The sequence below is a fragment of the Lissotriton helveticus genome, chromosome 12, assembly GCF_964261635.1.
Source record: "Lissotriton helveticus chromosome 12, aLisHel1.1, whole genome shotgun sequence".
NCBI lineage: Eukaryota > Metazoa > Chordata > Amphibia > Caudata > Salamandridae > Lissotriton > Lissotriton helveticus.
In genome coordinates, this window is record NC_136073.1 from 330,799,056 (window position 1) to 330,822,743 (window position 23,688).

Consider the following 23,688-nt stretch of genomic DNA (forward strand, 5'->3'; position numbering starts at 1 on the left):
CCTCCACCGAGAGTCTGGCCCACGCTCGGTCTCTGGTGAAAGTAGGGGGATTTTGAGGCTTCTTGAATGCTCCAGGGAGGTGGGTCGTGACCAGAAAATGGTCCGTCCACGGGAGAGGTTGAGAATTAATAAAAAGGAGGGAGGGGATGTTGGAAAACACCGGGTCGAGAAGATGCCCTTTCGTGTGTGTTGGGCCAGAGTTGGCAAGGAGCAGACCAAAGGCCGCTAGTTCGCCGATTAGGTCGGCTGCTCCTGCGTAAAGAGGATCCTCGAAATGGATTTTTAAGTCGCCTGTTATAAGGAAGTTGGATGTCAGGTGTGCCGAGGAGGAAACAGTTTCCAAAAGGGCGGCCGTGAAGGGGCCAGAGGGGCCAGGCGGCCGATATACCAAGAGGCCTGACAAGGAGTTAGTCGAGGAAAGGTGAATCGTGAAGAGACAGCTCTCTGAGTCCTGAATCGCACAATCTTTGATTCGACAGGTGAAATGGACTCTGTGGATTATGGCTAATCCACCTCCTCTACCTAGAGGGCATGGTTGAGACAAGATAAGGAAGCCCGGGGGTAGGGCAAGAACTATATCTGCGTTGGAATGCTCTGTAATCCACGTTTCTGTGAGGAGAAGTATGTCCAGATTGAGGTCGACAATGAGATGATTAATGAGCAGGGCATGTTTAGGAAGCGATCTGCAGTTGAGGGTCGAGATTTTAAGTACTGGGGGTGAAACCGGAAATTTCGGTAATAATAAATTTCCTGATTTGCAATTGTTGCAGCTGGTAAAAGGGACAGTAGGGTCATGAAGTGCAAGACAGGTATTGTTTTTAGTGGGTCTTAGGCTGAGTAGCTCTTTACGCGAGTAGCTTACCTTTGTGGCGGTGGGGACAGGCATAGCGTTTGGCCCTGGGCCCGGCTGGTCGCGGACGGGCGCAGACGGGCTTGCCTTAAGCGCGCCTTCGGCGCGCAAACGGCGCTCCCGCTGCGCTCGTCCGCTGCGCTTGTGTGGCCGACACATTTATGGCAATGTTAGGGGCGTGGCCTCGCAGGGGGCGTGGCTCGCCTTCGAACCGCGATGGCGGTGTGTTTGTCGATCCTGTCTCAGCGCTGGTTGCCGCTGTCTCAGGAGTGCCTCAGAGGGTCTGCTTGGCGCGTGAGGGCAGCGCTTTTCAGTGCAGGTGAGGTTAAAAAGTGGCCAGAACACAAGCATACAAGTGATTATAAAAAGAGCAAGAGTGGCGTCCTCCGGCTTTCCGCCTCAGAGGAAATTACAAAGTAATGTTTGTTGCGCTGCTATCAGCGTTTATTTAAGAATCCTGGGTGGGCGTGGCCTCGCAGGGGGCGTGGCTCGCCTTCGAACCGCGATGGCTGTGTGTTTGTCGATCCTGTCTCAGCGCTGGTTGCCGCTGTCTCAGGAGTGCCTCAGAGGGTCTGCTTGGCGCGTGAGGGCAGCGCTTTTCAGTGCAGGTGAGGTTAAAAAGTGGCCAGAACACAAGCATACAAGTGATTATAAAAAGAGCAAGAGTGGCGTCCTCCGGCTTTCCGCCTCAGAGGATACACAAGGCTGCACCACATTCTTGTAAATATGGTGCAGCCTTGCGTTTCTGAAGTGTTGGCGCATGTCATTAAGCACAGGAAGCTAACAACACCCTCCGCAACTTCATTGTACATATCCCCCATGGTGTATTGTTTATGTTTATGTAAACAGTGGTAAATATACAATACTGTGCTTTCCAAAAAAGCATGTGGTTCCGAATGTGTTTGGCGGTGCTTAACAGGAAGTGATACAGTTGTTGTCTCTCTTTCAGAAATACGCAGCACGTACATTGCAATATTTCACTTGCTTGAGTGCCACTGCCAGTGAGGCACTTTAGTTCTGTGCAGCAAATTTTTTTTTTTCTGAGACAGACAAAATTATCTTCTCCATGAAATTGCTCCATTTTCTGCCTCTATAATTATTAGATATATCTTATGTAATTTAAAATTGCATTTAGGTTTAAGGAGGTATAATTATTAGACTAGGAGTCAATTGTGGGTAGCAAACAGATTTAAATGCCACTAATAAGTCTTTCTATAATGATTAATCAATGAATGAATACATTATTGAAAGCAATAGGTCAGATAGTTGTGTCCTAAACAACTCACACAGCACATCAACCAACTCTGAGGCAACCTACCCGATCAATGGCAAACGGTTTCCTCTCGAGGGATTTTACATTTTAAATTGAATAAAAGAAATTATTACAGTGAACGTTGATAGTATGCTTGTAAGGTAATATTTGAAGCTCTGTTCCTTTACATGAATTTACATTTATTAAGTGAAGACTTGGTGAACTACAATTTACTGAACGCTGTACTATGAACGCATTTAGTACTAAAACGTTACAGATAGAAGGGGAAAAAACACCAGTTTATTTAAAAAAATGAATGAATATCTAAAAAGAATATAAGAATTGATAAAACATCAACGACGATTGAATTAAAAAAAAAATATTAGCGTAAAATGAAAATAACTGATTCGTTAAAAAATAATCAATTTTTTAAGCAAACATGAAATATACTGCAAAAACGTGATTCTTAATGCAAGGTAGGAGGTCGTCCCTCTGATAGCGTATTATGGCACTGGAAAGGTGTTCATTTAGAGGCCCTTCAATGCTGTTTGAGAACATGTTCTCAAGAAATAGCTTCAAGCACGTCACTGCTCACCTAACTAAGGGAAAAGGTCCAAGTGTGAATGTGTTATCTGACGTTTTTCAGCTTCGAAAACAGATCTTTTAGGCTGCTGTAGGACAATTTAAATTAAATACGATGGTAAATCCAGTCTTGTAACAATTCCATCAAATGGGCTGATGACTCTTAAAGGACAATAATAGACTAGGTCCTATACCATAGATTTCATAACGTTCTGGTATCTTAAAGAATGCCCTTTTTAATGAGTTCATGTTTTTTGTTCTTCTAATCTGTTTTGACATCATCAGTTCTTCTGCCTCGTATTTACTTCTCCACACCTGGTTATATATTATATTATAGTATGTTTACACTGGCAAGAGACTTGAACCTAAAATGTGTTATACAATCAAATCACTTAATCTGCATTATGTATTATCCACATTAATCGGTTATGCATTATCCACATTGTATTTTATTATATTTTATTTAATCTAATTTATTTTATTTTATTTTGTTTTGTATTGTATTAATCTGCATTTTGCATTATCCACATTGTATTTTGATTATTTGCCTGCCTCACAACATGTAATCTAGTAAATTCATGTTTGCCACATCTGGTTAATCTTATCAACACCTCACACTCTTAGTTGCTTCGTGCTGAGAACATTTTTGGATTGAGGGGAGGTAGTAAAAGAAAGTAAAAGCTCCACCAGATTCTCTCAATTTAACGAAATCATAACACGTGCACCATCAAATTCTACAAAAGTAAACCTAAAATCTAAAGAAACAAGCATTGGCAAAGTCTATAGGTTTCACAGTTTTAATGCATACTGTTGGCTTTGCCAACATGTATGTGCACATTTATGAGACCTTTGCATCATGCTTGCAGCATGAAAAATGGTACATGCATGACGCAAACCTCTAAGTCAGATTTATGACGCCACTTTGCCTGGCTTTGAATAACTTAAAAAATTTGGAGTGAGGCGACGCAGTGCAAATCGCTGTGTTGCCTTACTCTGCACATGGGAGGCGTTCCATGGGTGTAGCCGTGGGTGTTTCCACACAAAACTCCCATGGTTCTTGAAACAATCCTGGTTTTTTAAGGACCCCAGGAGAGGCGTAAAGAGAAGAAATATCTTTATTTGTCCTAGTTTTTTACTCTTTCTATATGGGCTGCATTCTGCAGCACACATAGAAAGAGGAAACTTCCTCTCAGGATTGTTTTTGTGCAGGAAGGTGCTCCTTCCCGCACAAAAACAATCCTGCTTACAACACAGACACACTTGCACCTAGATGCATGAATGCGTGCATTAGCGCTAGGTTGCCAAAACAGCAACACCGCAGGGTGAAGGATAGGAATAGGAATGCGCCATATTCAATAAATATGGCTTATTCCTGCCCTTTCCCTGTGACGCAGGGCAGGCCATATTTCTCTTCTAGGGTGCAATCACTGACAAAAGAATGTAACAAATGAATGCTACTAATAAATTATGTACTTTCTTTTCTGCAGCATCTGTTTTTTTTACATGTTTTTTTCAGGGCTTGCTCTCCAGAATGTAAAATAGTCCCTTATTCATTCAAAACAAGGTGAAAGGACAAACTTAAACCACAAATTCAAAAACAGTGACAACAAACTGCTCCCCTGAGCTGATCCGCGATTTTATTCACAATTTCGCAAGCCAATGGTGGTTGAACATTCCAAGGTGAAAGAGGCCAGTGACTGTCCCAAAGACCCTTAAATTAAGTATAGAATATAATGTTTGCCATGAGTGGTGCAAGTTCAGAAGAAACCAGAGACATAAAAGCATGCAGTTTGTTATGCAGGCTATTTCAAGAAAGCACATGTGGTCTGTGATGCGATAGCCTGTAAAGCATCACAACAAAACGTCTATTTTGTGTAACCTTGCCTAAATAAGCAGGGATATGCATGTCAGCAAGCATTTAATTTACATTGAGATTCCTATGCAACTAATCATTATAGTTTTCAGGATGTTCATATGAATGCTTTCCTTGTTAAATTAATTAGTTCATGAAATTGACCTCTTAAAAAGATCCGCTCATAGCATGTTAATATGCGATTTAATTATCACCAAACCTGTTTTCATTCAAATGTTCTGCATGACCATTCATAACCACTCGACTCAAGCTGTATACGTGCAATGACTGGTTACACTAATTCGCAAGGTTGGTGTTATCAACTACTTTGGTGGAAATTCAATTTTACCATCTAAATAATATTTATTTGGGTTTCTAGTGTATTTGGTTGCCGGTATGTTTCTGGATCTCTTGCACATTGCTCTGATGAGATTCTCAATTGAGTCAAGCTATACCTCGGAATTGGTAATTGATTGCAAATTGATTTCATTGGTTTCAGTTTACATTTTTGCTGAACACTTTTCATCAATTTTATTTTCTCCGGAGTGAATATATGGTAATGTTTAAAAACGATATCAACGTTGCAGAGTAACTCATTTTTGAGGAACTGCTTGAAAATATGTTTAAGGATCGGTCTGATTGTAGCCTAGCGGTGGACGACCCGACAAACAAGGCATCCATACTCTGGAGTAACACACGTCACACTTGAACAAGCAAGTTGTGCTTAACGTACAGCTAAAGAGACGCCATTCAAACGGTAGTACCCAAAATACTCACTCCAAATTCAGTGAATATTAAAACATTGTTCATGCAGCTTTTAAAACTCACATGTCTAGGTGTCGTTTCAAGTGCTGCTACGCTTTGCAATTAATTAGTATCTTGCAAGTACACACACACATTATTGAGTAAGTAACAGCATTGAAGGGAAACAGCTGAATTATTGGTAAGCAATGCAGACCACAGTATAAGTATGTGAAGGGGGTCAGAGGTTAATCCCCATTGATTTTCCGAGTATTCGTACAGCACCACTGGGACAGGCTGGTTCTTTTGGTAATCAGCTTGCACAAATACATGATAAATCTTTCTGCCTAGCTTCACTGATCAGTGTCGCTTACTTCCGCCATGAGAAATCACTGAAATCCTGTATAAAGCCGACTGGCGTTGTAAGTAGTAGTACACGGATATATGTTGTTTTTCCTAAAAGTCTCTTTTAGGACAAATCAGAAATCAACAGATAAAAATGAACATGAACTTTATTGAAATCTTATTGTCCGGAAAACCAAATATAGATGTATCTATGAATATATCTTCATAGATATTTTCATACATTTTTCAAAATGAATGCAACGCTCAGTTAAACTGTGAAGCGAGGCCCGAGAACCAGGGGGTGCTTAAAATCACGTTTTCCCCTTGTTAATTCCCATTGGACCTTTAGACACGGCAATAGCCCAAACTGGTGAATGGAATTACACCAAAGTTGGTAGGAAAGTAGATGTTGGTTCAAGGAAGTATCTTTTTGTGATTTGGTGTAAATCAATTTAGTAGTTCCTAAGAAATGTAAAGAAATTCCCAGTTGTATATATCGGGACACTGTGTATCAATGAGCCCTCCCAGTGCAGTGATCTGATTGGCTGCCAACACTTCAAATCAGGAAGTGTTGGCAGCCATTTCTGGATTGGTCGAACCGAATCACAAGGAAAAATTTTAAAAGAAAGAAAAGGGGGCAGAGTAGAAACACCCTGACCCCTTAGGTCCCTTGGGGTTGTCCCACAGGGAACCCCCAAGGACAAAAACGCTTTTAATTTTAAAGATTTCAGTGGGAGTTGTGCTAGATATGCCACTCCTGATGAAATGCAAAATAAATGAAGTGCTGTCTACCGTGCTTTAATAAATATAGGCCCCCGGGTGGGCTAGGGGCATTGTGGAAATGTAGAAGGGGAGCACAGGGCCCCCCACCTTGGGCTAATCAAAGTCATGTGGACCGCCACCTTCCCAGGGCAGTAACTTAATTATATGCGTGGAACCTCATGGCTTTCCACACTGCTCCAGGGACCACCACCTCCCCGGGGCACAGATGTAAATTTTAAATAATGCAGGGGAGCCCAAAGCCCTGGGGACGGCCACTTCCCCAGCACAGTAACTTACTTATATGTGGGGGAGCCTCTCTGCGCCCCCTCTGCCCCAGGGACTGCCACCTCCCCGGGGCTAAATTAAATAATAATGCATGGGGGACTCTGCCCCTCATGTAGCCCCGGGGACTGCCACCTACCCAGGGTAACTCCTTAAAATTACATACGGGGTTCACACTGCCCTTGCAGCCCTGGGACCACCACCTCCCTGGGGCTTAATTAACAATGGACGGGCAGTGTGGCCCCCCTTATGTAGTCCCAGATGGCCCTAAGGACTGCCACCCCCCAGGTCCAGCTCCAGCAATGTCCTGTGGTGCCCAACCCAGGAAATCGCAATTGGGTATTGCTTGGCAGGAGCACTGATCTCGCCAGGCCATAGCAAACACTCTGCTTTTAGCAAGCATGAGCAAAAATGCTCTTGCTTGCAGAAAGCAGAGCATGTAAGTCTCCCTGCCTGCTGTTAAGTGAAAGTGAGCAGGGAAACAGACATATTGCTTTGAGGTCCAGGGAGCTGCATATTAGCATCACCCTGGGTCTCAAAGCAATGCCGGCTCCCGCAGGAGGCAAAGAGCCGGCAGGGACCACGGCATACTTGAGGCTTTCCCTGTGGTCCCCAACAAAGTGGCAAGACCTTGGGGGAAGTGGACCCCAGGGCCAATATCGGCCAAGGGAGGGCGGCTGTGTGGATCCCCTCCCACTTTTGAGCAAATATGTTAAAGTCTGGCCCCGGGAGATGAGGTCTTGGGCCGAAAGCGGCCTGGGGAGGCAGGCCATGCCGCCCACTCCCATGTTAAAAAAATTAATGAATTAAAGGGAAGGCCCCAGGGGATGGGGTCCCCGAGGCCGAAATTGGCCTACATAAGGAGAGCCACGCGGTTGCCCTTCATTTGTTGGAAAAAAGGCTTTTCACCCGGGGATAGGGTTCTGGGCCCAAAATCGACCTAGGGAGGGGGCCACACAGTCCGCTTCCCTTTGAAACAAAAAAAAAGCTGTCATCTCGCCAGAGGTCCGCCAACATTCTCCACTACTCTGCAAATGCACCTTCTGGTGTGCTGCTGGTTGGGGGATGATGCCCCCTTTACTGCTGAGGGTCCTTAGGGGCTAACAAGGCCTCTTGTTACCTCCAGTAAGCTTCACATAGTGGGATTGCTGAGAGGTGGTAGGAGGCCATGCTCCTTTCCTCACCACTCTGCAAAAGCACCTCTTGGCACACTGCTGGTCGGCGCATGAGGTCCCCTTGCCCCCCTAGGGCCACCTGAGGGCCTCAGGACTAAAGTGGACTACAAATTAATAACCCATACAGCCACTCACATACCCACTCACCAACCAATATAGCCACTTAGACACCAACTGACAGACTGATAGAGACATTCACACAACCTAGTTACTCACCCATACATTCACTGAGGCACCTAATCACACACTTATGCAGTTATTCACATACCCAATAAATCATCCATACATGCACTCATACATCAATTGATTCACCAATACACCTTGGTATATATATTTAACAATCATAAACTTTTTTAAAACACTCACAGTCACTGGATGATTCCATCAGTGATGGCATTTAAGATGTCATCAGTGATGTAATCAGTGATGTCACTGACCATGTCATGATTGATGTAATACGTAAGAAGTGAAGAAAGAGGAAACAGAGGTGCAGAAAGGGGCATGAGAAGTGCAGAAAGAAGCAAGAGAGTTGCAGCAACAGGTAAGAGAAGTGCAGAAAGAAGCAAGGGAGGTGCAGAAAGAGGCAAGAGAGCTACATAAAGAGGCAAGATAGAGTTGCAGAAAGAAGAGAGGTGGTGCAGAAAGAGGCAAATGAGGTATAGAAAGAAGCAAGAGAGGTGGAGAAAGAATCCAGTGAGGTGTAAAAAGAGCCAGGAGAATAGCAGAAGGAGGCAATAGAGGTGCAGAAAGAGGCATGAGAAGTGCAGAAAGAAGCAAGAGAAGTGCAGAAAGAAGCAAGAGAAGTGCAGAAAGAGGAAAAAAGATGTAGAAAAGGAATAAAGGCGCAGTAAGAAGCAAGACAAGTATAGAAAGAAGCTAAAGAAGTGTAGAAAGAAGTAAGAGAGGTGCAGAAAGAAGCAAGAGAGGTGCAGAAAGAACAGAGTGAGGTGCAGAAAGAGACAAGAGGGGTGCAGAAAGAGGCAGGAGAGGTGCAGAAAGAGGCAAGAGAAGTGCAGAAAAAAGCATGAGACGTGCAGAAAGAGGCAAGAGAGGTACAGAAAGAGGCAAGAGAGGTGCAGAAAGAATAGTGTGAAGTGCAGAAGGCAGAAGAAACTGCACAAAAAGAGGAAGAAATATGCAGAAAGAAGCAAGAGAAGTGCAGAAAGAAGCAAGAGATGTGCAGAGAATAGGAAGAGAGGTGCATAAAGAAGAAGGAGAGGTGTAGAAAGAAGAGAAAGAAGTACAGAATGAAGCAATGGACGTGCAGAAAGTGGCAAGAGAAGTGCAGAAAGAAGCAAGAGGGGTACAAAAAAGCCAAAAGAAGTGCAGAAAGAGGCAATAGAAGTGCAGAAAGAAGCAAGAGATGTACAGAAAGAGGCTAGAGAAGTGCAATAAGAAGCAAGAGAAATACAGAAAGAGGAAGAATTATGCAGAAAGAGGAATGAAGGTGCAGAAAAAAGCAGGAGAATTGCAGAAATAAACAAGAGCAATACAGAAAGAAGCAAGAGAGGTGCAGAAAGAAGTGAGTGAGGTACAGAAAACGGCAACTGAGGTTCTGAAAGACGCAAGAGAGGTGCAGAGAGAAGCAAGAGAGGTGTAGAAAGAAGCAAGATATGTGCAGAAAGAGGCAAGAAAAATACAGAAAGAGGCAAGAAAAATATAGAAAGAGGCAAGAGACATGCAGAAAGTGGCAAGAGAGGTGCAGAAAGAAGCAAGAGAGGTACAAAAGGAGCCAAAAGAATTGCAGAAAGAGGCAATCGAAGTGCAGAAAGTAGCAAGAGCGGTACAGAAAGAGGCAAGAGAAGTGCAAAAAGAAGAAGAATGGTGCGGAGAGAGGAATAATGGTGCACAAAGAAGCAAGAGAAGTGCAGAAAAAAGCAAGAGAAATGCAGAAAGAAGCAAGAGAGGTGCAGAAAGAAGAGAGGTGCAGAAAAAGGCAACTGAGGTTCTTAAAGAGGTAAGAGGTGCAGAAAGAAGCAAGAGAGGTGCAGAAAATGGCAAGAAAAGTACAGAAAGAGGCAAAAGAGGTGCGGAAGAAAAAACCAAAGAGGTGCAGGAAGAAGCAAGAGAGGTGCAAAAAAAGGGAAATGCAGAAAGAAGGAGAGATGTGCAGAAAGAGGCAAGCAAAGTAAAGAAAGAGGCAAGAGAAGTGCAGACAGAGGAAGAAAGGTGCAGAAACAAGAGAGAGAAGTGCAAGAAGATGCAATGGAAATGCATATAGATGAAGAAAGGTATAGAAAAAAGCAAGAGAAATCCAGAAAGAGGCGCAGAAAGAAAAGAAAGAGAGGTTTGTGCACCATTAGTACCAATTTAACACCCACATTTAGCAATGGATGGATGGATGGGTTGGATGGATGGGTTTTTATATAGCGCAATATCACCGCCAGGTCTCAAAGCGCTTTGCATTGGGAACCCGTCCTGGTTTTTCCCTGTAAGATAGCCCCTTACTGGGTATCCCCAAGGTGAAAGCCAGGCATCCCGCCGTAACACACGACCACTTGAGCTTTGCAAAGGGCCTTCCATCATGCTGTAACACGTGTTGCTGCTTTTTTGGTAACATTTGAGCTGTTTGATCGAGAAACAAGGTTTTTTGTTCAAATCTGCTGATTATGTGGCAGATGATGGAGGATGTGGCAAATGGTGAAAATGTATAATTATACAAAAATCAGCATGGCCGAACAGTAACATAATTCATGTGGCCCTCCTCATACCTCTGACTAGGTCCAGAAGTGCACATCTGTCGTTACTTCTTTTTTTGTGTCTCATTGAGTTTATAGTTTAGCTACTATGGAAACGAGGAAGACTAAACCTGAGGTTATGACTCCACAAAACAGACTACCATTCCACCTAAATTTGGGGCCAACTAGTCCTCCCGTTACATCTACTGAACACCACACAGCTGGATTGCTGAGACTGGTCAGAGGTCACACCCCCTTTTTACACCACTCTGCAAACGCGCCTCCTGGCACACTGTTGCTTGGGGAATGAAGTCCACTTTAGTCCCGAAGTCCTCAGGACACAAGGGGACCTCTGTGAGAAGTTGGCCTGGCATATGCTGTCTACTATTTTAGAGGGCCCCTTACTCCAGTTCAATTGACCCTTATTGATGGTAGGTTTAAAGACAACCTATGTAGAAAGCTATCCTAGTGGTAGCTGTGGAGAGCAGCCTTCAGGCTAAGTCTTGAAGGAATGTAAAGCAGCTTGTTTTACCCGTCTATAATCTCATTAATGACCCAATGAAAGGAGAACCACACCAGGTATATATATAACATGTATGTATTTATTCTAAACACATCCCTCTAGTCTCTCTATGAGGCTAGAGGTAAAAGTACATTCAGTAAACTTATTTAGCACACAGTAAATCAGCGCAATATAATTTGAGCCCAAGGGGCGTACCAAACCATATATTAAGAAAGTGGTATAAGAACCTAGAGCCTTTAGAACCGCTGGGGCAACCAGGAACCACCCAAGGTAGTGACACAGGGGACCCACAGGGGATGTGTGCAGTGTCTAAACACAGCTGCGAATCACCATTAACTCCTATGGGGAAAGTCGCGGTTGGAATTTTAAAGTTAAAGGACACTTAGAAAAGGAATTGGAGCAAACCCTGTTAGAACTAGGCAGTTCTAGAGTCAATACCCACGGGAGCAACGGTGAACTTGGGTTACCTCACCCAAGGGAGCCGGGTGCATAGGTGTCTTTTAGTGTCGAGCAAAGTGCTGCTGGTGACCAAGGCGAAAGTGTCTGGGTGGATCCAAGGGTGGATGGGAGATGTGAAGAACCTAAAAGCAGAGGGGACATAATCTGGGTCACTAGCCAGTGACCAGGAAGGGGATGAGCGGATGCCCACCGATGTGGGGTGATTTCAGGTGAAGAAGGTGAAACTTGACTCTTCAGCCACGAGGACCAGGAGGCGTCAAGGACAACCAGGATCTAGATTTGTCCCACAAAGGATGTCGAGTGCTGCAGTGTCGGTTTCCGGATTGGACCCAACAAGCCTTGGCAACAGCAACCCACGCAGAATGCAAAGATTGGCTTTGGTGCAGACCAGTAAGGTTTGAGGGACTTAACACTTGGTGGGGAGTCAGGGCATGTCTAGAGCAACCAGGAAAGATCAAAGGAAAGAAGAGTTACCTTCATGGGTACCCACCAGTCGATAGACCAGGGATCGCAAAGGGGCCTTGAGCGGAAAGGCTCACGGAACACTCTTCGGTGCAGATGGTGCTCAGGGCATGGACTACAAGTAGCCCAACACACAACTTTGGGAAAGCTCGGGAAGTTGATGCACTTGCAAATGTGCACGTGTGTCAAGGAGTTCCGGTTCCTCATCACTAGTGAGGGCTGCGGGTCTCAGCTTTGCTGGGATCTCGTGCCAGCCTCTCAGAAGTCTGAAAGCCTATGTCCTGAGTTGCAAATACTTCGGAGTCCGGCGGGAGCTTCAGAAATGCAGACCGGCAAGATGCTTCTTTGGTTCCTGTTTGAACAGGGGAGTCATTCCTTGACCCCAAGGGAGATTCTTCCATCTTCTAGTCGTGTAGACTGTCGAAGTTCCAGGATATATGTTGCAGAGTTTCGTCCAGGTGTGATCGTAAGTCCTTAGGACTGGGGTCCCATACTTATACAGAAAATGGGTGTTGGACATACTCTGGAGACCCACCTATGGTAGGGTCTGGGCAGAGGGGTGGTTACGCCCATCCCTTTGCCCAGTTTTGCACCAGAGCAGGGGCTGAGTGCCCCTGCAACTGGTTTGAACTGGGGTATGTACAGGGACACCAAGTGGGCCCCCAACACTGTCTGAAAAGCATTCTCTGAATGCACCCACCCAGCCCCAATACACTAAAACCTGTCTGGGAGGTAGTTACACCTCCCTGTGACAGGAAACCTGTTGTCCAGGCCTCCCCTGCCGGAGTTTCATCCAGCAGCAGGAGGTCAGACCAGTGTCTGTGGCATCAATTTTGTGATGCCAGGGCTCTTTTAAACTATTACCGGTTAGACCAGTGTGTACATGTCTCTCCCTCTAGAATGGTGGAATTCTACCACCACTGCCAGGACTGGCGGGGGGGGGGTAGGATTCCAAAGTGTTTGACACCAAACACAACATGTTTCCATGCAGCCATTCCAAAGTTAGAATTTACCGCGGGGTTATAATGCACTTAAGAATATATGACACACAGAACAGCCTCAGAGAATAGATTCCGAAAGGTGCAGAGGAGTCCTGCTCATGCATGGGCAGCCTCTCACACAAAACCAAGCACTCTGCCTTTAGGATTGATAAGGCCAGTCATAGGAGTGACTGATAGGTTTATATGTGTCAGTGGTTAAAGGTAGATATAGGTAACCAATATCTTAGTATGGGGTGTGTGCACCACCTTACCCAGGCTGCAGTAGCAGTCCTGTGGTGCCATTTTGGAAGGCTTCCCAGGGGTGGCATAATACATGCTTCAGCTCCTGGTAGGTCTCTTGTGTACCTATGCCCTTAGTACCTAAGGTACCATATACTAGGGACTCAAAAGGGTAACCCATTAACCAATCTGCAGTGTACCTAAAGTACATGCAATCATTTTAGCGAGGAAAGCAGATAGGCTGCGTACCTAAGTAGCAGGATCCCAGCCAAACTAAGTCAAAAACTGTCAAAAAAACAGTAAAAATGGGGGCAACCATGTAGTTACATTCCACTTTCCTACATAATCCCCCCAAATGAAAGGAGATGAGGCTAACCTTGTCTAGGTGAGCCTTTATTGATCAAGTGGCCATATAAGGAAGTACCTGCACTAGAATGGTTACGCCCTGTTTTTTGGTCCACTAAGCAATTCCTCACCCTAGGAGTATGAGAGAGTCTCGACCATGGGGCATTACTACCTGAGGTGTGTTTTTGTCAAGTAAAAGGCTGGTGAGGTGTCTGAGTGAGGAACACCAGAAAAAAATGGGGGCAACCATGTAGTTAGATTCCACCTTCCGACAACCTCGTCACAGTGCTCCAGGAGGCACGTTTGCAAAGTGTTCTAAAAATGAGCATGCCCTCTGACCACCTTTCAGAAATACCTGGGGGGTAGAGGTTCCCAGGGCCATTGAGTGCTCCTGGAAGGGGTTCCCTCCCATCTTGTGAGTAGCCCCGGGGAGGTGATGGTCCGCGGGTCGGGGGTCCGCAACGGACTCCTGCATTTTAATTAATGTATGTCCTGGGGAGGTGATTGTCCTCGGGGCAGTGTGGTGAGGGCTTGAGCCCCCCAAACTATTTTTTTTACAGATAGCCCCAAGGTGGTTGTGGTCCCCATGGCTGCGGGGGGTCATGTGGCCCCCGCATTTAATGATTAAAGCCCCTGGGTAACCAAGAAAGCAGTAGTTTTTTTTTTTTTTTGCTCCTCTCGAGCCACTGTTAATTCCCAGTTTTTTGTTTCTTGTTTTTTGTTGAGCCCTTTATAATGGCTGTTTTTCGTTGTTTCCCCCCAAAAAACCCCCAAAAAACATAAAATTGTTCAAAAAATACAAAAAAACAAAAAAATGTTCAGAAAAATTAAAAAAAATATAAAACAACAAAAACATTAAAAAAAAGTTCTTTTCAGAACTACCTCCCATTTTTAAAAAATTACTAAAATTTTTAGCACTCTTGACTTCATTTTTCTCATTGGTGCGCTTCCCGGTACGCGCACCGGTACGCGAACCGGAAGCGAACCAAAATTTTTTTTTTTTTTTAAAAAGAAGAGTAAGTATAAGGGAAGGAAACAGAGAGTAATGTTAAAAGAAAGACAGCTAGAGGGAGTAACAGAGAGATACTGTTTAATAGATCTATTTACCGAAGAAAAGATGGAAGAGGGTGTAATTGTGAAAAACAAAATAGATAAGGAAGTGAAAGAACAAAAGGAGAGTAGAAGAATAATAAACAAGAGTTTCTTAGAGAATGTGAGTGAATGTTCAAAATAAGAAGAAAAATAGTAAAGCATGTGGAATGAGAGGTGGGGATAGAACCGGACTAAAAGAACAATCCTGAGGGAAAGTGTTAAGAAAACAGTGAGCAAAAGTAAATAGGAATAAAACAAGATGTATGATAGTGACTAAGGTTAAAACATGTGGAATAACAGAGAGAAAAAACAGAAAGCAGAAAAGAAGAAGTGACAGAAAAGGAATGATTGAAACAGCAAAGAAATGTAAATAACATAGGGGCATATTATCAACACAGGCGATAAGATTTTCGCTGCTTTTATCGGCAGAAAACTGCCGCTAAAGCCGCTTTTGCGGCAGAAAACTGCAGCTAAAGCCGCTTTTGCAGCAGTTTTCTGCCAATAAAAGGAGCAATAATGTTATTGCCTGTGTTGATAATATGCCCCTTAGTGTGCTTGAACTACAGGAAGAAAGCATAATGAACAAGTAGTAAAAGAGTGATCAGTCAGAGACAGTGAGAGTAATAGAACAGGAGTGAGGAACTATGAGAACAGAGGGACTGAGAAAAGGAGTGGAAGGAGTAGAGTAATTAAGTAATAGAGAAAGGAATGAGGGAAATAGCAAAGGCAGGAAACTGAGGGTTAAAGAAATGAAGCAGTGGAACTAATAGAAGTTAAATGTGATAGAAATGTAACGAAAAGAGTACAAAACATTTACCTTATAATTGTTGTTAACTTAGTCACTTGTTATTTTTATACTTTCAATCTGTGAAAGAAAGAACAAAAATGTGAAAAATATTAAAACATGTATTTAAAAATTTGAAAAGACAAGGGAAAAGATTGAAGGACAAACAGTTTTTCAACAACTTTGACACTTACAGAAGCCTCTGCTTCTCCATGCCCCCTACACAGTCCTAAATATATACATTTTAAACTAACAGTATCTTGTTGCAGATGAAGTGAGGCCTATCTTGCAACATGGTGCATCTTTTGCATCACTGCTGCATCACAAAAGTGACGCAACAGCGGCACAAAAGAGGCGCACGGCCATCATAAATCTGCCCCTAACATTTTAAATGATTGATTCAGGATGCCGATAAGGTGTGGCCTATCCAGGGGTGTGTTTGAGGTGAGGCCTACTCAGGGTTACAGATGAAATTTAGACTTGTTGAAGAGTACAGAGGAGATAATACATGTGCATGCCTACCAATGAAGTGAGTCATGTCCACTGCACTCTTTAACAAAGGCCAGACCTCCTCTGTCTCCCTGGACAGGCCTAAACCTGATCTGCACAATGTGATTCGTAATTTTAGGAAACACAGGTGATGTAATTGAAAAACGTGCAATTTCTTTTGCTCATTTCACAATCACATCACTTGTGTTTCCTTTGCTTAGGTATCTCATTGTGCAGATGTAGTCCAGCATATGAAAGAGTACGCAGAAGTTCAGCACTGCATGCAACAACTTTGACACTTACTGAAGCCTCAGCTTCTCCATGCCCCCTACACAGTCCTAATTATATACATTTTAAACTGACGGTATCTTGTTGGAGATGAAGTGAGGCCTATCTTGCAACATGGTGCATCTTTTGCACTGCTGCTGCGTCACAAAAGTGACGGAACAGCGGCGCAAAAGAGACGCGTGGCCATCATAAATCTGCCCTTAACATTTTAAATGATTGTTTCTAGATGCTGATAAGGTGTGGCCTATCCACAGATTTGTTTCAGGTGAGTCCTACTCAGGGTTGCAGATGAAATTTAGGCTTGTTGAAGAGTACAGAGGAGATAATACATGTGCAGGCCTACCAACGAAGTGAGTCATGTCCACTGCACTCTTGAACAAACTTCAGACCTCCTCTGTCTCCTGGAACAGGCCTAAACCTCATCTACACAATGTGATGCGTAATGTTAGGAAACACAGGTAATGTAATTGAAAAACGTGCAATTTTTTTTGCTCATTCCACAATCACATCACCTGTGTTTCCTTTGCTTAGGTATCTCATTGTGCAGATGTAGTCTATCATATGAAAGACTACGCAGAAGGTGAGCACTGTATGCAACAACTTTGACACTTACAGAAGCCTCAGCTTCTCCATGCCTCCTACACAGTTCTAAATGTATATCATAAATACAAAAAGTACAGAATTAATTATACATGTTAAATTGTTTATTTTTGCTGTTCTCAGAATATATCAAATTTCACTAAAAACAGTGACTTGAAGGTATTCATCATATAACAGCGGGGAAAAAAACCACAATCAAAATGATTGTGTTTAAAAAACCCATATAACATAACCAATCAAAAATCAGAACTCCTTAAAATTAACTTACCTTCCATGACATCGAAGGATATCCTATGAACAGCTTACACTCTGTTGTGCTGTTATTATTTTCAGCCCGCCACTTTCTGAAAGAAAAGCTCCATCGTTTTGACAAATATGTTACATACAATAAATGACTTCTCGCTCTCTACCGCACTTTTCCACAAGGCCAAATCGTGATGTTAGAGCCATTTATAACTCTTGGAATTCTTCTAAGCAAATCCCGTCATTTTCTTTTTCCGCAACTTTCAGAAAGAAAACGTTCAAGATCACTTTCACAATCCTGTACTAGTAATATCTCACCCTTCTTGCTCACTCATGTTCCACATTTCCTATGACACTGATACTGCTTACTATGAAGCAGACTTACACTACCTCTATGACTACTACAATTATTTAATTCTCTACATCACTTTTAATCACAAAGCAATTGAAAACAGTACATAAAATTATATCAACTCCTAGAATCATTATAGGCCAGTTACCTACCCTAAATTATTTCTTCTGAAAACAGAAAGTAAGAATATTTTTAATAAGATGTGTAATAAGTGGATTTTGTCAAAGGACCATCATGTCATATAATAGCTGCAGTTAGAAATTGTTTTCTAAAATCAACGACTGTGTAGCCACAACATTTGAAATTAAAGTTGAAAACTTATTTTCATCAGGTTTATATAGTTGGAATTTTTAAATGACATTATAACCAAAAGTTTGTTCAAATATGTCGACAGCATTGCAGACTTACATTACCTCTACTCCATGTTTTGATTGGCTGCTTGAATTAGCTTATTAAAAGAAACAGTTTTTCTGAACTCATTCAAAGTGCAGTAATTTTTCCATGACGTCAAGTGTTATGGTAAGAACACCGTTTGCTTTGGGAAATACTCTGTTGTCCTTTAACTAATCCGTGCCCACCACTTTCTGTAAGAAAACCTTCTTTTTTTTCTGGAACTACTTAAAACTGAAAAATAACTTTTGACTCTGTACTACACTTATCCTCAAGGCCAAATAGTGTAGGAGCCATTAGAACCTCTTGAAATTCCTCAGAGCAAATCCCGAGATTCTTTCCCTAATATTTTGGTTGTAAAAACACCAGGTAAGAATTTTTAAGGTCAAAAGGCAATTTTTTTTTTAAAGTTAAAACAGAATCATTGCAGAATGACCAGCCGATTCTAGACTTCAAATAAGCTGTGTAATGTCCTGATGTTGTTGAAGGACCGTCATGATATATAATTGCTGCAGTTACAAAAGTCCTTCCTGATATTGACAACTGCGAAGCCACAACATTTTTAATTAAAGTTGTCAATTTTGTTCCATCAGGCCTACATCGTTGGAACATTAAAATGACATACTGGCCATATGTTCGTATAAATATTGTGGACAACATTTCAGACTTACATTGGCTACATGGCAGATACAGCCAATCATTGCTACAGGGCCATCCATACCCCATAGCAGAGCTCGTCTTGTTATACTGTCAGTGCCAATTATATTACCAGCAAGCGAAGTCCACCTTGCTGGATAAGTATTTCATCAATGAGGATATATCAAAATAGTACGTAGTAGGTACATATCATACTTCACCGCCCAAACATACATGCCACATAGTTGATTAAGTTATATAAAAAATCATCGAGTCGGTTGGTATATACATACATTTCTTTATTTCACAGGCACTCCACCTCCCTTAGCTGCAATAGCACTACAGTAATTTTCCCTTGCTATTCAGCCACATCGCTGCAGAAATTTAAGACAGGTCGCCACTGACCGCTGCAATACTGACAGCGTATAAATAGGCTGTAACAAGCCACCATTGATTGAAGTGATATCTGCGCCCAACGACTTTGCATTATCTCTCATGTAGTTCTAGATATTCCAAGTGGTCTCCCGAAGAAGGCGTGTGTAACGCCGAAACGCGCGTAGAGATTTTTCATTCATCCACTTGTTTGTTTTTGTTGTGTTCCCCATACACAAAGAAAGCATTATTTTAATTGTAGTTATTTGTTTTTAACTGTGATACATATGTTGAATTTTTCTGTATTAAATTGTATATTAATTGATTCTGTATATGCTGTATATGCTTGTTATCAAACTCTTTCAAACAATCACTGAGATTGATTCTGTATATGCTTGTTATTAAAAAAAATTTGTAAACAATCACTGAAAATTTTTCTATGACATCAGTTAAATAAATTAGTTTTATATGATATTATTTTTTGCATTTTTCTGTTCTGTACACTGTCTCACTATATAACTATTGTTGCGCCTCTATCATTCATGTTTGTATGTACCTGATCACCTAGCAGGACCCTTCAGTTGCCTAGGTATTACTATTTTGTTGAATATTGTGCCCTGACCTAGGAACTTGTAACTAGTCGCAGGGTGTCCCTTTCTTATTTTGATTACATTGGCTACACTCCATGTTGTGATCGGCTGCTTTTACTAGCTTATTAAAGGACACTGATTTACTGTCTGGCAAAGTTAAATATATAAATTTTTCTGAGTCTACACTAGTAGTACTTGATACCCTACAGTTCTCGCAGTCATGCTGCCATTGATAAGAAAGGCCAAACAGGTGATCTACATCTACACCTTCATCTTGCAATACATCAAGCATATACATTAAAAACTCCTGACAATCTTGCTGAATATTTTGAGAGAATTGCGTTTGACCTGAACATTTGTCTAACAGATTTCGAATTTCAGACACACATTCTATTTTTGTTCTATCAGTGCTACATTTCTCTAACACAGAATTCAACAAACTGCAAAATCTTTGATCCGAATTGACCGCAATCTCTTCATTTAAATTTTCTAGAGAAAACAAAACATTAACCACTACATTAGCATAGCAGTTGACACCAGAACTGTTTTCAAATTGAAAACCAACAACATCTTCAACAAAATCCTTTTTCTTTCTTCTTATAATTTCGGGTTCATCGACTTTTCGTCTTTTTGCTACAACCTCTCTACTATTGGTCACATTTCTTCGTTTCCGGCCTACCATACGTTTCTCAAACAAAGGATATTGAGACAAATGTGGCGCATACTCTCTTCTTAACCTATTGTATTCCTTAACACAATCTAGATCCGCACAAATGTTTGTGACATCACACTCAATCAAGTACAATCTCGATAAAGTTCTGACTCGTGACAATGCCACATATGCCATACCCTCCTTGAACACAGAACTGCCAATATTCACCAATGCACTGTCTACACTTAAACCTTGCGATTTATGAATTGTCACCGCATATGCCAAGCAAACAGGAAACTGCTTACGGCGAACATATAAGTCTTTTACAAGCAAAAACCTAGCAGAGCAACGCCCAATCAGCTGTACTTCCTCAATGCCATCAAATTTAATTTTTAAAAATTCAATTCCATCTCTATTTCTGTATTTCTCAAAATCAACAACATTACCCATTGATCCATTTACCAGACCTCTTTCAACATGTAAATTCCTTCTTAAAATGATACGGCAATTTAAACACACATTCAGAGTCTTTTCAAAACCTGCAGTTTTAGATATAGTCTTCTCTAATGAATCCAATTTTGATTTCAAATTCTCAGACAAAATAATTGTTGCTCCCATATGCTCTACTCTGTCAATAGCTTCCAGTTTCTTAATCTCTTGGTTTTCTAAATGCAACATTTTGTTGTTGAAGATGGCACATTCTGCAAGAGTTGGCATCAAACATATTCCAGATTTCTTCTCAGTAATTTTCTGAAAAATGTTCTCAGGCACAACGTCTTCTTCTGGATACAAATTTGACAGTAATCGTGCATGTAAAGCTTCTTTCCCATGCTCGGTCACTTTTCCGATTCTAACATCTTGTAGAATATTCTTATAATCTTCATCCTTCGCTTGACGCATATTTTCACGCAGTTCAGCATAATTGAAGTTTAACCATATATTGACGTTGCCAATGCTCCCTAGGCACTTCCTGGTATCTTCATGCGTGAGCATTATGAACACAGGTTGTCCTTTCACTGGTGTTAGCTGCAGAAGATCACCGAAAACAATGACGTGTTTGCCACCAAATAACACATCATACTCTGTTTTGAGAACTTCTTGCATTCTCAAATGCACAAAGGCAAGCATGACATTGGAAACCATGCTTACTTCGTCAATGATAAGAAGTTTCATTTTCCTCAAGACTCTTGAAACTTCACAACAAGCATCTCCAGATAACTTGTGGTATTGTAATTTGTTATCATGCTCCACTGGCAGCATCAGTAGTCGATGCAAAGTAATACCTTTAATGTTATGTGCTGCCAGTCCAGTTGGAGCGGTGACAACACAAGACAGCGATGACTCAGTCCTTTTCTGCAAATAACATGAAATTGCTTTAATGAGGAAACTTTTTCCAGTTCCCGCTTCTCCACTCACGTACAGTCGGACAGGCTTCAACGACGTACATGAGCACTCTTTCTTCTCATGACTTAATCCATGATCTATTTGGTTGGTAACTTCGTCATATATTTTCCTCTGCTCAACGTTGAGTTGTCTTTCCAAGTCTTCTAAGTTAACCACATCCTCCTGAGCATGTGCCATGGCTCTTTCCACTTCAATCATGGCAGTGGCAGCTTCATTTTCGATAACTGGTCCTCCTAGTGGATCCTGACTCAATGAAACAGAACTCTGACTGTCCTGAGAACTGTCTCTAGCAATCTCGGCTGCAATTGTTGCTTCCTGCTCGATTTCCGCATTCAACATTTCTAGATATTTGGGAAAAACAGGACATTCTATGGTCTCCTTGGCGGCATTGAAAGAGTCTTCGTAACAGAGGAAATCTCCAAGCAGTTTCTCTTCTGCACCCCAAGGCTTGAAAAGTTGCAAAAGTGCTAAAAAGAAAAATTCCTTTCTTTCAGGAGATTCGCCACTCAATTTTCGATGGTTTACCAAGTGCCATTTTCTTTGCTTGACCAGACATCCCTCACTTCCAATTACAGCATACACTCCTTTATCAATATCTTCTTTGATGTTCCTCTTGAATATGTAATTTTGTAGAACCTCATACAGACAAACATTCTCGAGGTGACTGCTTCTATTTGGATAATATGTATCCAACATGTTGGTCTTCAAAATATCTGTACTGTTTGGCTCCTTTTCCGCCAAATACTCAATTTCCCGTACAGGTTTCAGAACTCGATTACGCGTTGCAGCAAGACCAAGACTCGCCCAAATGATACTCCTGGATTTGGCATAGAGACTTGCTGAAGACAACCGGTCAGAACATTCGTAAGCTCCGATTTCTCGATGCGACAACATCTTCAGACTGAAACTGTACAACTTCTTACTGAGGCTCTTTTCATGGGAAATGTCCTCCCACATATCCTTCAATTCTGTCTTTTCTTTTTTGGTGATGTAAGATGTCACATACCGAGCCACAGCCATACAGTTATCAGCCACAAACTGTATATCCATGTTAGCATTCCACATGGACAAAATCACTGGGTTGTAGTCGTTGATGTACTTGGACTCTTCGTTCCTTTTCAAATTGTACGTATTTTTGGGTGATTTCTTCATCACATTATGTCGCAGGGAAGACATCAAACTGTTCACTCTTCCTTTAGAAATCACCGGTCGTGGAAAGGCGAAACGACATTTTGTGTAGAACTTGTCCTTGTTTCTGAATTTACGACGACAGTACTTTCCACAACGATGGCTTTGGAAGCGTAAAACTTGTTCTCTTAGGCTTTTGTCTTCCTTTGCCTTTGGAACAGCACATGTAGAATACTGTTCTATGAAACTCATCACTAAGTCATCCGGATCTGTTCCAAAATTGGGTGCATCTTTGATCCACAGCAGCATATGTATATGAGGAGCACCTCTTGCTTGGTACTCCTTTCTCCAGAAGAAATACAACACCTCTCCAAGAGGTGGATTTTTCTTGTTCATGATGAAAGACATCATAGCTTCAAATCTATGATTGAAGTACCTGCATACATTCACTGGATCCAAGGAGCACAGTTCTCCGGGTGTCTTGAATTCGATATTTTCAATGTTTCCATTTGCCTCTCGTAGAAATTCAAGTAAGTCTTCCCAGCCATACTTGGCACAGCTGAGAGTGAGGAACCATGTGGGAGTTACTAAGTTCCTCAGCATACATTTTAAATCACCATGACGACGGTACCAGTACTCATTAGTACCACGCTGATACGCCATGAGATTAATCAGGTGAGAATCAAAAATACTGTCTTGCACATTGACTTTATCCATAAAGTCACTTGCCGAGATATTTTGCATCTGTACACCACTTTTCAAGATGTGGTTCACTGCATATGACAGTCCAGACAGATCGCTTTCAAACAGTAGATGAAACAAATAGGGAATGCATTGACGAAACCTAGGATCTTCTGCATACAACCGTAAAGTCCGGTATTCAGAAGCAGGAATTTGATCAGGTCGCTCATCATATCTTCCTCCTTGACCTGTTGGAAATAGCTGTGGGAAACACCGAGCTTCCAAACTTTCCTCCCAAACACTAATGGGACTTCCTTTGGCTTGTTTCATTTGAAACAACTCAATAGCATTCCCCATGACTTCCTTGGAATGCAAAGGATGAACACTATAATGTTCATATATTTCTTCATTTTTAGAGGCTTCTACTTTCTCAATTTGACCAGCACACAAATCGCTATC